This window comes from Platalea leucorodia (assembly GCF_965183815.1).
Source record: "Platalea leucorodia genome assembly, chromosome: 24".
NCBI lineage: Eukaryota > Metazoa > Chordata > Aves > Pelecaniformes > Threskiornithidae > Platalea > Platalea leucorodia.
Genome location: NC_138846.1, coordinates 2,414,563 through 2,427,634, shown reverse-complemented (window position 1 = coordinate 2,427,634; position 13,072 = coordinate 2,414,563).

Below are 13,072 nucleotides of genomic sequence, written 5' to 3'. Positions count from 1 at the left end.
AGTGCTGACTGTGGTTTGACTTCTGTGTGTGCCTGGGGGAGGCGGGGGCTGCGCTGTCTGCCTAAAACAGAAGTCAGGGATGAAGGTGTTGAGCTGGGTAGAGAATTGAAACTCCCTTTCACAAAGGAAATTTCCAGACTGCTTTTATTCCAGAAAATCATTCCCAACTTCTCCTTCAGGGACATTTCCAGAAGCCTTTCATTTTGATTTCTGACTTTCTTCCCTTTCAGCTGTCATCTACAGTGTTATGCACACGTTTACAATGAAAAACATTAACACTGAAATGGCAAATCCACTCGGAGCACTGAGCACTTCAGCGCTCTCCGAACTGCTCCCTTCCTCCTCCTCAGCCTTCCCCTGTGGAATCCACCAGCCGAGCAGCACATCTGGGGCTCGGAGCAACCCTGGGTTCTCCTGGAACTGGTCCCCTGAACCGCCTCCCAGGGGCTTCGTGAAAAGGAAGACGACCGCCTGTTTGCTCCTCTCCTTCCCACTCTCATCGTTTCTATCTTGGTTTGCGTTTGCCGTTCAGCAGCTCCTGGTTTCCAAAGCTCCTCCAGTCCCGTTCTCTGCTCAGAAGGGTGATGGGAGAGCAGGAGCGGTGCGATTAACCCGGGGCTCTCACTTCGCCTAACTGCAAGATGCTTGTCAAGGTCAGGTTTTGCTGAACAGCCCTTAGGACCCCTACACACACACATACACACACACACGACCGTGGTCTCACCACTGAGACCTGTCTGGCATTGGACCAGCAGAAACAGCAAGGTTATGCTGTGCAGAGATGTCGCCAGGTCCCGAAGGCAGGGTGATGGCACCCACCGCTCCGCAGCCCCGTGCGCTGCTGGGTTAGGCGGCTGCCAGGCCCAGGGCAGGCTGGAGACGCGCAGGGCGAGTTTAGGGAAGCAGCCGGAACACCAGACGCGCTAGCTGGGACAGAGCCACAGGACCTTCGCTGCCTGCCAGTTGAGAGTGCACCTAGATGACAAGAGCTGGCCATCCCTTGCGCCAGTGCTGTCACTCTGTCCAGTGTCGAGGGCCTAGAGAAAGAGTGGGGATTCTTTAGTTGAGTAACAACTTCATTTCGGCTTTGTGCCTGAGGGTTTCGCTTAGCGCAGAGCACAGTACGGAGTGGAAGCTGTTTCCTGAAGCACCCCTGCCACATACTTGTTTCTCAGGTGTTAAAACTTTGAGCAGCATTTAAGACTTTTGCTAAATCCCCCTCCCCAAATCCTTCTTTCTGCGTGGCTGTAATGTACTAAGGAACCCGCCCTTGGTCCGGCTGTGGAATATTTTTAAATCTAAAATTTAAAAGCTTGTACCTGCTTGCCTGCTTTTTCAATAGGAAACAATTTTCCTTGATTCCATTGTAGGAAACAGTTCACAGCTCCCCTGACCCTCCAAAAAAATGACAGAAAGCCTCCTTAAAGAAAACTTCCTCCCAGCTGACAAGTGGCAGAGATTCCCTGACGGACGGGGACCACAGCCCCTAATTACAGCCTCCCAGCAGAGCTCTGCTCGCAGGGATTTGCATCACAAGCTCCCCCCGCCTGCTTACACACCACCCAGCCCTGCGGGGAGAAGCGTGCCAATACCGGCAGGCAGTAAACAGGGCATCAGCCTTTCTCCTCCTCAGGGCCCTGTCGGATTGTTTCAGCCACGTACTCCTAGAAAACTTGAAGGACACATATTTCTGGGAATTTCACCTCACCTCCACATCTGGAGCAGAAGACGTCGACCATCCAACCCACCTGCCCCTCCCATACCCACCAAACTGGCAGGGAATTTCAATTGGCAAAGCTGGGAAGAAGCCTAGGGCCCCCCGTCCTCCCCTCAGAATAAATAATGAATGCTTTCCAGAGACCGGGAGCTATTTGTAGCTGAGCTGCAAGAACCCCTAGCGAACAAAAGGCCCTGGGAAGAACTGAACAGTGACTATGATGTAAATGGAGCAAAGCTGGGGGCGACGGGGTGGGAAAAGCGAGGGTTTAGAGACGATTACATGAGTCTTTAAAAAACAAGCAGGCAACACGCTGGAGAAGTGTGCTCTAGGAGACTGTGCTGAGCTTGTTCGAGGAGCGTGTGTACTGGTTGAAGGAAGGATGGGCGAGGGAAGGGAGGAGTGCTCTTCCTGCCATCTTTACATCTCTTTTGTGTGAAGGAAACCGAACGGAGTGCAGGAGGAGCAGAAAAGCCAGCTGCGGGCTGAAAGGCCGCTCCAAGCGTCCCGGGGCCTGTGCAGGGATCAGTTAGGTTCAGGCTGCTCCTGCTCCATGAGGCTCCCAGGCTCTTACCGCCTTCACCGATACGATAGACCTGAGCACGTGCTTAAGCATTTGACTGAATCTGGCTCCTCTAGCAGAGCCTGCAGATGTGTTCATGCTGCAAGAGGGTGGGTGTGATGCTGAAGTATCAGGGCTTTGCGTCACAGCCCAGCCCAGCCCATAACCCAGGCCAATTCCTGGCCTTCTGGCAAAAGCAAAGGATCTCAGGGACTCAAGAGTTTTAGTTATTTGCTGGAAGGTTTCTTTGGGACATGTTGATCTGCCAACCCAGTCCTCATCAAAACACCAAAAGCTCCAGCCTGTAAGAAGCAGCTGGGCTGCTAGGCCAGGTGATTAACAGCCACGAACGGCCCTCAGTTGCACCAGCTTCCGCAGAGCTGCATTGACTCCTGTCAGCCGTGAAACCTGTGGGAATACGTGCCTGAGGACCTGCTCCACACAACCGGCACGGACTGATGCTGGGATCAGGCAGCTGTAGACAGGAGACACCTGAAGGATGCTGCGACACTTGCAATCCATGCTGCAGCTTGCGAGGCTGCAGCAGCCCTGCCCTCCGGCTCGGAAATCCCTGCTGTGCAAGGCGGTTGAGCTCACTGACCCCAATGTTCTGTCGCCCGTATTACTTGGAAATCCAAAGATCCTCTCCGCTTAGCTTTGATTCATCACCCAGCAAAGACCAGCCCCAGGAGCGACTGATCAGAACTTCAAAGCACAAGGAAGCGTAGATATTAGAGAATGGTTCAAAATCCATTTAATCAGAATTCCTCAAGATTCACTTTTACGTCTGCTTTGCTGTGTGAGAAAGGACCATTCTCCTCTTTCACTTTTCTGTACCCAATAATCGAAGGAATCAAATCGTTTGCAAACCAAGACGGTGAATGGAAATCTGACCCGGAACTTTATGAATACTCATGTCTACCGAGCCACATGGGTTCATCCCCTACCGAGTCATGGCTCAGAGCAAAACAACAGTGTTCAAAAAAGCTAGAAGGGAACGCAACGGCTTGAGTCCCGCCCCGAGAATGCCTAGACGATTTAGGGATACAAGTGCCACTGAAAGTCAGGAAGGGATTCATTTTGCCTACCTTGAGTCATTTAGCTTCCTTCCACAGAAATGGTACCTCCTAAAGTATTTTAGGTGGATTATTTTAGGATCTAAATATTTTAGGATCTAAATATTTTAGGATCTAAAGTATTTTAGGTACTTATCTCGGGATGAATAAATCGCCTCCCACAGGTACTGATTTCTTTCCATTAACTGTACGCAAGCCCAAACAGTTAAAAGTTGGAGGAGATGATTCTTGTCCATAAGCAAAACATCATGTCACGTCTCTAACTCATTCAGACTCCATGGAAAGCCTTGGTTTCCACATACGTTGTACAAAGGGGCTTTGAAGGTGCTATTTTTTGCTGCAACTGCTCAAAAGAATATTTACAAACATGATATTTTGTTGTTGCTCGATGTATCAACTCTTTTCCTCTTTGACTTGTATTTCAGGTTCTCTTTTCCTCTTCTTAAGAAGGGGATTTGGGAGGGGGGAATGGAATGGGTTGTTGCTTTTGGAAGAAAAACCTGCACTAATTTTTATGTGAATTGAACCTTCCATATGTACAGACTCCAGGACATTGTTCCAGTCTGCTGCAGCTCTGTTTATTTTGATTGATTTTAAGGCTGTGATGAAAATAATTTTTTAAATTAAAGGAAAATTAAAAAAAAAAAGAAGTCTTTCTTGATGGTTTCTGCACAACTAGAATCAAGTGATGTTTCCAGGACCAATGTCAAGCACTTTTTCATGCTGATGAACTGGACTGCTCCACAAAAAGTCTTTTGCAACGGAAGGGCTACGCTCCTGACCCAGCGAGATGGGTGGCAGCAGTACAAACCAGCGTGTGTCCCTGTTCACCCTGACGGGTAAGGGCAGCGATCAACACGCCCTGCTAATGCTGCAACAGCATTGCCAGCAAACTCAAGCAAGTCAGCCCCTTACAGTTGCATTAAAGCAGTGGTTAAGGTGGGAAAGGCATTTAGTTTCAGTTTTAAAAGTACTGAACCACCTGAGAATCCTGTGTGACCCCTTGCAACCCGGGCAGCGCCGACAAGGTGCTGGTCTCCCCAGTGACTCTGCTCGTATCTCAGAAAGCCTGTTGCAGTGCTGCTGTGAGCTGAAGCCTTTAAAAAAGCCAGCACAAGCTCTGTTTCATGCTGAAAACCAGCAGCAGAACAGCTGAAAGGTCGTGAAGAGCAGCTGGCAACGCTGCATACCTGGTACGCCCGAGCTACCCTGGCCAGCCTTTCAGGCAGGGCTCGGTAAGTCTCTGAGGCACCTCAGACAGACCGTGCTTTGGGGACTGGGAGCAGAGGCGGATGACAAGGGACGTGACCAGAGGGCAGACAGCAGCTGACAGCTCAGCTGGGACTCTGAATATTTCCTCCCTAAACCTGTGTCATTAACGGAAAGCTGGTTTAGGCTGGAAGAAGAGAGTGAGCTCCTGTCACTTCCAGGTTACTGTCAAAGCCTCCTCTAATGAGGAGTAAGGAGGGAGAGGTTTTAACTCGGGAAAATTCAGGACTCGCTGTAGCTGAGGGAAGGCCAGCCCCAGAGGCCCAGCCCGCAGCACACCAGCTGCCTTCCCTCACCGTCTCCTTAGCAAAGATCTGGCTACTGTTTTATCCAGCACCGCCGCAGCAGCGCAGCCCCATCGGGACTGGGCACCAGGCGTGCCTGGCCTCACGCAGAAACTCCCTGCAGCCTATTGATTTCACAGGCACTGCCAGAAGTCATCAGATCCTACAGTACCACTGGCTTCATCTGTTACATCGCAAGCTCAAGCCCTGGACATTTTGCAGCTCTTAGAATTACAGTTCCCTCCTACATGTTTCCTTAAAATATGCAATAACATACTGCACCCAGCGGTAAGAATCGAGGCGATTTTGTGTTTCTTTCACTACTATGACCTACCGCAGTGTCTGCTCTCACAAGATCAGTGTCACAGAGGTATCTAAAGCTGCCAAAAAGACCCCTCTTCAGGCTCACGGAGGGTTTAAACGGCCCTCGGACGTGTCCCGGCCAGGCTGGCCGCAGCGCAGGAGGGGACGGGACGGGAGGCAGCGCAGACTCATGGAGAGCAGAGCTCCCGCCCAGGTGTCACGCGCCGCAGGGCTCTGAGCCGAGCGCGCTGCCCGTGTTTGCCAGGCATCTTCGCTCACCAATCCCTGTATCAGCTTTCATAACCTGGGCTTGAATCCGAACTTTCTGTCTTAGCATAATTCTGTGGGAGGATATTTCTCTTTACTGGTGTCAGTAAAACCACTCTGTCTGTCGGTAACGAAGGACAAGGTTTGTTCTCTGTGACCTCTTCAACAGTAACGGGTAGTTTGCAGAGAGAAAGCGCGCAGGCTGCTTTTACAGTAACAGTGATCCAAGCGGAGATAGGAAGAACAGGTTGGAAAAATAGATTTAAAACACACAAAAATGCATTAAACTCTTCCACGGTTTCCACGATTTCTAGGCTTGCTCTTAAAGCCTAAGAAATGTCCTATTTCTTGGTTCATATTTCAACAACCTCACCTGCGTATGCCAAGTCTTACAGACTGGTTTCAGAAAATCACTCTCTCAAAAATCAGATGGAGAATAAAAACATTCAACAGCTGTAGGAGTTGGCCTATAGGATTTCCACCCCCACTGATGGATTTGCAAACCCTACTCTCAATTTATAAATCTGAGCCTAGTTTTATTAACCCTGCTGCAGATTTACAGATCCTATTAGAGATTTACAAATCACACCAATCTACCCTAAAAGAAAAGTCCTGATTTATAAACCCACGTGTTCTGCTTAGGCAACAAGGCCATGTCACGATAAATAACCAGCCGTATAAACTTGTTCCCGTATGTTTTTTTTCTCTCAGGCACGCTCGGTCTGAGCTGTCTGTTGTGATGATGCAGAGCCTGATGAAGGAGGTCTCCACAGGGAATTTTTCTCCCGAGAGAAGTCCAGATATTGCAAAAACATTTGCTAGATGGACAGACAGATGCATACATACGTGCGTACGTAGATCTGTTCGCTACTCTCGGTGTCACACCACGGCCTCTCCCCTCTCCAGGACCTCATGTACCTGATACCGCGGGCCAGCCTGGGCTGCGAGGCACCGGCAGCGAGTTTGGCAGCTGGGGCGGCAGCAGGAACCACGCTCCACCACGCAAACTGCCAGGCCCTTTTTCAAAACCCACAACCTGCGGGCCAAAACTAACCACAGACCAAACGGGTCTGCAACAGGTCCGCTGCCGATCAGTCGCCAGCTGCGCGAAAAAGCCGCCTGGTGCTTTGCGATAGGAAAACCTGAAAAAGCGCTGTGTTCAGGGCTCAGCTGGATAAGGCCTCAGAAATTCAAACGTTGTTCCAAGATACTTCAGAAGTCTGAAAAACAGGCTGGGCAGATTTTCCTGTGCTTCCTGCATCGAGATAGTCTGGAAAGACCTGAAGGAACAGCGCACTCGTTTTCCGAGGCTCTGTGTTGAGTCTCATGCAGAACTTAGAAAAGCAGAAGCCGTTACCCGAAAAATAACTGACAACTGTCTGCTGGACCAGTGAAGCAATAGAAATTACAAACCCTCTGAGATGAGGAGATCGGCTTAAAGGAAGAGCTTTAGAGAGTCAGTACAGAAGTCTTTTTGCCTGCTAATGTCTCCAGCTCCATGACTCCAGGAGCCCGACAATTTAAGAAAAACACCAAAAATGAAGGTTGTTGGCAAAGTGGAATACTGTTGCGACCACTTTTCTCCGCTTTCTAATCTTCACTTCTGACTACTCCTTTTTTTTTTCTGAAGCCCATTCCTCAAACCTCTGCTTTCCCTCTTCTTATCCTATAACTCGCTTCGCTTCCCAAAGCATCTGTTTGTGGACATTTATTCTGGTCTTTACTTCCAAGATAATCCCACCATGCCAGTATCAGCCCCAGCTCCCCTTCCTGTCCTCCTCCTTGCATCCCATCACCTCTCCTTACCCCTTACTAGTTTCTTCCACCTCTGTGTCTCTGCTCCCTCCCTGCCAGCCCCTTAGACAGTCCCCCGCCTTTGATGGCATTTCCAAAAACACTGGCATGTTGCAATGAACTCTAATGGAGCTGCAAAGCCAAAGGGAGCACAGACGTTGCTTTGTGCATCGCACACCGGTTTTGTGGGTCTATCCATGCGGGAATAACGCTGCACAAAGAGGGCGTGCTTGGCCAACAGAGGAGCAACGAGTCTGCCATTCCCAGAAAGCGCTGGCTGTATTGTCCAGTGTGTCAATTATGTCGGCTCTGGAGACAAAAAATTGTATCATTATAAGAATAAAGAGCACCCTGGCAGAGCAGCACAGAAAAGAACAAGTTTGAAGCCTGTGAATGGCCAAGAAATCTTGCTCATGCACAGCTCTGCACAACCGTGCCTTGAAAACACATGCAAGGTGGGGAGAAGGGAGGCTGAGGAGAGGTATTTCTCATTACACTTCAGGGAGATCAGACGGGGCCCTGGATTCTTAGTTAAGATGTAGGCAAAGCCTCTCCTATAAAAATAGCTGCAATTTGCTTGACAAATGCCGATGAGCCTGTGAGTGTTGTTTGGCTGTGCTTGTCAGCTGCCACTCCGCAGGCAGCGAGCTCGCTTCCCTTCACCCTCTCTGCCTGCTTCTCCTTCCCCGTCTCCGCTGCCGGCTCCCTCTCCGCAGCCAATCCCCGGCACGCTCCAGCTCCCAGCCAAATAAGGAGAAGCAGCGCGAGGAACCCCGGGTGCCTGCAGGCACCCATGCGCCCACCCAGCTCAGCAGCTGAGCCAAAGCAGCTTTTTTTGGTTATCTCCCCCTCCCCGGCTCAAAGACAGGCTCAGACCCCCTTCTCCCCCCCTCTTCTGCCTTTCTGAAGAAATAACGGCGAGGCACCTGGGAAGCACCTGGGGTATCATCGGTACACGAGGGTCGGGGAAAAGCGGTTTGAAAAACAAACAAAAAACCCCAACAACAACAGCGGGCCATGCATCGGCCTGCAGCTGAGCTGATCCGGAAAACAGGCACCGAGAGAAGCTGCCACGGCGCACAGCAAACCCGCCCGCAGGAGCACGTTTCGGGGTGCAAAGGGCACCCTGCTCTGCAGATCAGCACCACCGGGGCTGCTGCGTCTGCAGGCAGGGGGGACTTCCATGGTGTCCTTAACACCCACTGCATGTTTTAATCACCAAACCAGCGGCTCTTGCCTGTGAATCCTTAAAGATATTTCATTAATGAGCCCCCCGTCACACAGAGCATCAGTCTGCCGCCTCTGCCAGCCTTGCCCTGCTCTCCCCAAGTCTGCTGCATTTAAAGCTGCAAAGCAACTCAGTTTTAGCAGCAACCACCTACTCCGGCCCCACGGCAGGGCCGGAGCAAGGAGCGCTGTGCAGGGCCGCGCTGCTCGGCGTCAGATGACGCCCTCCCAGCTTTCCGAAAGGCATTTCAGAGCAGAGACCCAGGCAGAATGGGGGAGAACAGCAAGGTGCAAAGTCGGATTTTCAGCCTTGCAGTGCTTAGATCAGCCGTGAACGGAAACTATCTTCATCTCGTGACTCGTTCAGCCGTCAACAAAGCCGGGGGGTGGGGGATATGAATTGAAGATTTTCCACAGACACTTTTGATGAAAACAATGACAAAATGTGTATTTTCAGTTGATTTTTCCACAGAAAAAGTTGGGCCTTTTGTCAAATGAGGCACACACAAAATATTTCGGTTTTTAAATTCTGCTGCAGCGCCTCAGGGGAGTTGTAGTTCTTTGCTGGGACCCCCAGGCAGCCTCCATCCCTGACACTGCACTGCGGTGGGCCTTTTTTGGAGACGGGAAGACAGCCTCATAGCTGTGGCCCGCAGATCATTTTCACACTGTCCTAATTTTTCTTGAGAAAAACAGAGAAAACAAAACAGCATATCTGAAAGTCTTATGGCGGTTTTTCTACCAGGATCCTCTTCCAGCACACGCATGACCTTCTCTTTCCACTTTGCAAGACTGGAGGGACAAAAGAAATGTGGCCCCCCAAGGTAAGAAATCGTGACGGTTATGGTGAGCACTGTTGAGAGCCCGTCGGTCTCCGAGCGTCGAGGAGCCGGGGACCCTCGCAGTCCCGCATCTCTGGGCTTTAATGGTCATTTAGCTGAGGATAGATGAACCCTGAGGAAAAATGGTTATGCACGTTGTCAACCGTGGGGCACACGCAACCTGGACCTCCAGCCCCGGGAGCCGGAGCTGCTGTGGTTGGCGCAGGTTAGGCTCTGTTAGCCTTGCCCCGAGAATTTTAAGTGGGAGGGAAAATAAGGAACGTGACGGTCTTGCTTGTGCTACGGATGTTGAGAACGTCTAGCCGCCATTTTGGGGACACCTCTGTGGTGGCTGCCACCTCGTTTGACACTGATGATCAAGCACAGGATCTGCACATACAACGGTTACTGCTGAAGGCAGCGCTGCTTAGCTGGTGCTGTAACAGACTTGTACCCCCTGTGGAATTAATAGTCTGTCCCGTGTCTTATTTTCATAGGTTGCTAATGCCCTTCAGAATCCATACCTCAAAGCAAGCGTAACAGGCCGGATAAAGAGAGCAGCTGCAAAATTTCTGAATTACTGCAAGGCCTCTTTAAAGCGAAGAAGACTATTAAGAGGCTTTTGGTGGCTATAAATAGAATTTACACACACTTCGAGGCAACTTTTACACTGCTGGAGTGAGGTAAAGGACTTTGGTATAAAGAAGAAATAGGCCTGTGGTATTTAAATAGCAGTGGTCCACATCCTGGAATTATATCTTACAAAAACAGTTCACACGGATAAAATTTTGGTGGATAAAGTCATATTTCTCCAGCAGTTTCCAGTCTTGGAGCCTTCCACTGCATTAAGGGGAAAAAAAAAGCAAAGCCCCCGAACCCCAGAACGGAGCATAAACAATTGTGACTCATGCCAGCGGGCTCTCAGTTGGCGAAGTGGGCGGATAAATACAGTTTTGCGATAGAGCTGATAGTTCCTGCTGCGCAGAAGTATTTTGTGGAGTTACTGATGAAGGAAACTGCAGTTGTTGGGGTTTTTTCTCTAATAAGGCAAATGCCTTAAAACGATAAGGCGAGATGTATTCCTGGAGGTCCGCAGAAGGTGGAGAGCTACATGCCCTCTGATAGCCCAACTGCGATGGCAAAATATGGTGGAATAGTATGTTCAGAATACACTTTTAGAATAAAACCAGTGGGATTCACCATTATGTTATCGGAGCTGGGTGGATTATTTTCTGGACACTTGTACCAGCAGCTGTAGGTGAATACCCAGCCATTGAGGCTGGGGGGCTGAGGGTGGCCTGGAGCGACAAGGAAGCTTGCTTGCCCGACTGTGCCTCATCAGTTTTACCCCCCTGGGGCAATTAGTTTGTTGAACTTTTGGAATAAAATGTTCCTCTGGAGATGCCCGTCTCTCCATTGATCAGAGAGGGGGTGCTGGCAAGTAGGTTACTCACGTCGGGATCCTGTAAATTACCTGCTCCGAGGCAGTGCCGGGGATTTACTGCCTGAGACGTGCATGTAAATGGGCCGCTGTCTGCCACGGAGAAAAGCTCTCAGCAGAACGGAATGCACCGACACTGAACTCACTGATCATAACCCTCCGCTTTTCAGTAAATTTTGCGAAAATCTTAAGACTGTTTTGAAAACTGGAGTGTATCGAGAAGACAGTTTTATTTCTGCAAATTTCCTGCTTCGAGGGAAGGTGCTCTATGGGAAAATCTACTTAAGCATATAGGAGTATATTTATCGTGAATCCCTCAAGTCTTTCTGCTTTGTTACTGAGAGTTGTCTCTTGCTAATGGAAAGCATGGTGCTTCTATCCTGGGAGTACTGGAGTACTGAAATCCTCTTCCAAGTCTCAAGAGGGAGAGGAAAAAATAGAAAATAGTTTGACCTACATTCACAAGAATAATTATTGACTTAACAAGTTCCAACCAGTTTTTCAAATTAAAGCTCAGCAAGAGCAGACCCACTTCCCTAAAAAAAAAAAAAGAAAAAAAGGAAAAAAATCAGTCTTATTATATGTCAGATGTACATGTGTGCAGTGATCACATGTAAACGTAACCCTGGAATATGCACGCATGAATATTTGTGTGTGCTTGTGTCTCTTTAGGAAGGAATTCTTCTTTGTGGTACATTGCACAGGGCCTCGCAGTGCGGGTCTCTGGTCTTCGACTGGCCATTGCCGCACGCTGTCAGGCCAGGGAGATGTATGGCAGGACACGTCCAGCCAGGCAGGCCACAGACCGTCTCTGGAACCTGCGTGAGCAGTGCTGGGAGCACAGCTGTGAAGCGTTAACAAACTCCGCCCGAGAAGGGCTCGTTTAGCACTTCTCTCTTGCGACCATAGGGACCAATGGAAGTCAGAAATCCAGCAGCTGTGGATCCAAGAGGTTCAGGATTATACCTACAAACAATCGGCATCAGAGACGCTTCTTGTCCCTGGGATTAACGTCTGAGAAAGAAAGGAGAAAAGGCCTTCAAATATCAATACTTGGGACTGGAGTTCAAAAGAAAGAAGTGAGGAAAAGCTGCAAGAGTAATGATTAGCATTTGTGCCTTGGGAACCCCTTCCTGTATCCTACCAGAAACTCTCAATGACATCAGCGTCTCCATTAGTGTCCCGAGTCCACAGAAATCTACTCTTTTGAAGGTACTTTCTCTTTAAAGCTCCTTTCTGACTTCCAAGATTCTGCTTGATCCCAAATCAAGACATGGGACAATGATACAAAATATTATTCATGATAGATCTGATCCTGCCTCAGGCCAGGCAGATGGACTGGATGATTTATTATGGCCCATTCCTAATTTTGATTCTGTAAGGAATTAATTGTAGCTGATTTTTCATAATAATCGCAGTTAATGAATATATAGAGGGCTTTTGTTCCTAACACAAACCTTGGACAGACGTTTGTATCCCTAATCTTTCACCTCAAGAAAACAATATCCTACTTACAGATACAGATTCAGGGAAACTTCCCTGCTCAACCAAATACTTAAACAGATGCTTAATTCATCATGGGCTTAAGTGCTTTCCTGAATTAGGGCTACCAAGAAGGAAACAGTATCCTACGCAAAGCAGAACTGATTAATCTCCTGATTATTTTGCCATTACTGGGCTCAGTTTTTAGAAGTGAGCTTGGGTGTTTCATTACATCGCAGGTGATTGAAAGTGGCAGTGATTGGGTTAGGATCCACATTTTTACTAATATTTTTATATGCAAACGCAGGCAGGTTCATTTCTCCATCTAGGAAAAATGCTGCACAGTCCTATTTATTTTCATACAGTGTCTGACACGCAAAAGACAGAGGGCAGAGACAGAACTGAAGACAGCAGCGCACAGCCAAGACAGACAGCCGCTAAGTGATAACGTGTGTCCATACGGAATAACTATTGTAAAGAGCTGGTACTGAGCGTCTGGGCAAGGAATGACAGAAAAGCGAAGAGAACCACCGATTGTTTGAAATCCAGCCTCTGAAAAATAGTCCAGTGCTTAGTAAAGGCTTTTGAATGATAATAAGAATTTAAGATCCTACTGTATCACTTCTGCGGTATGAAGTGAGGATGATTGACATAATATCACTGAAATTCATGGCAAAGAAAGGGCTCAAACCTTAGTTTTAGGCAAGCGACCGCTCCATGGAATCAGTCTGACAACATCAAAGAAAACCTCCTGTGTAAGTAACGACATCCGTGATCCCAACACTGCTGTGGGAGCTAAAACCAGATCTGATTGAGTTGCTCCCCTGAA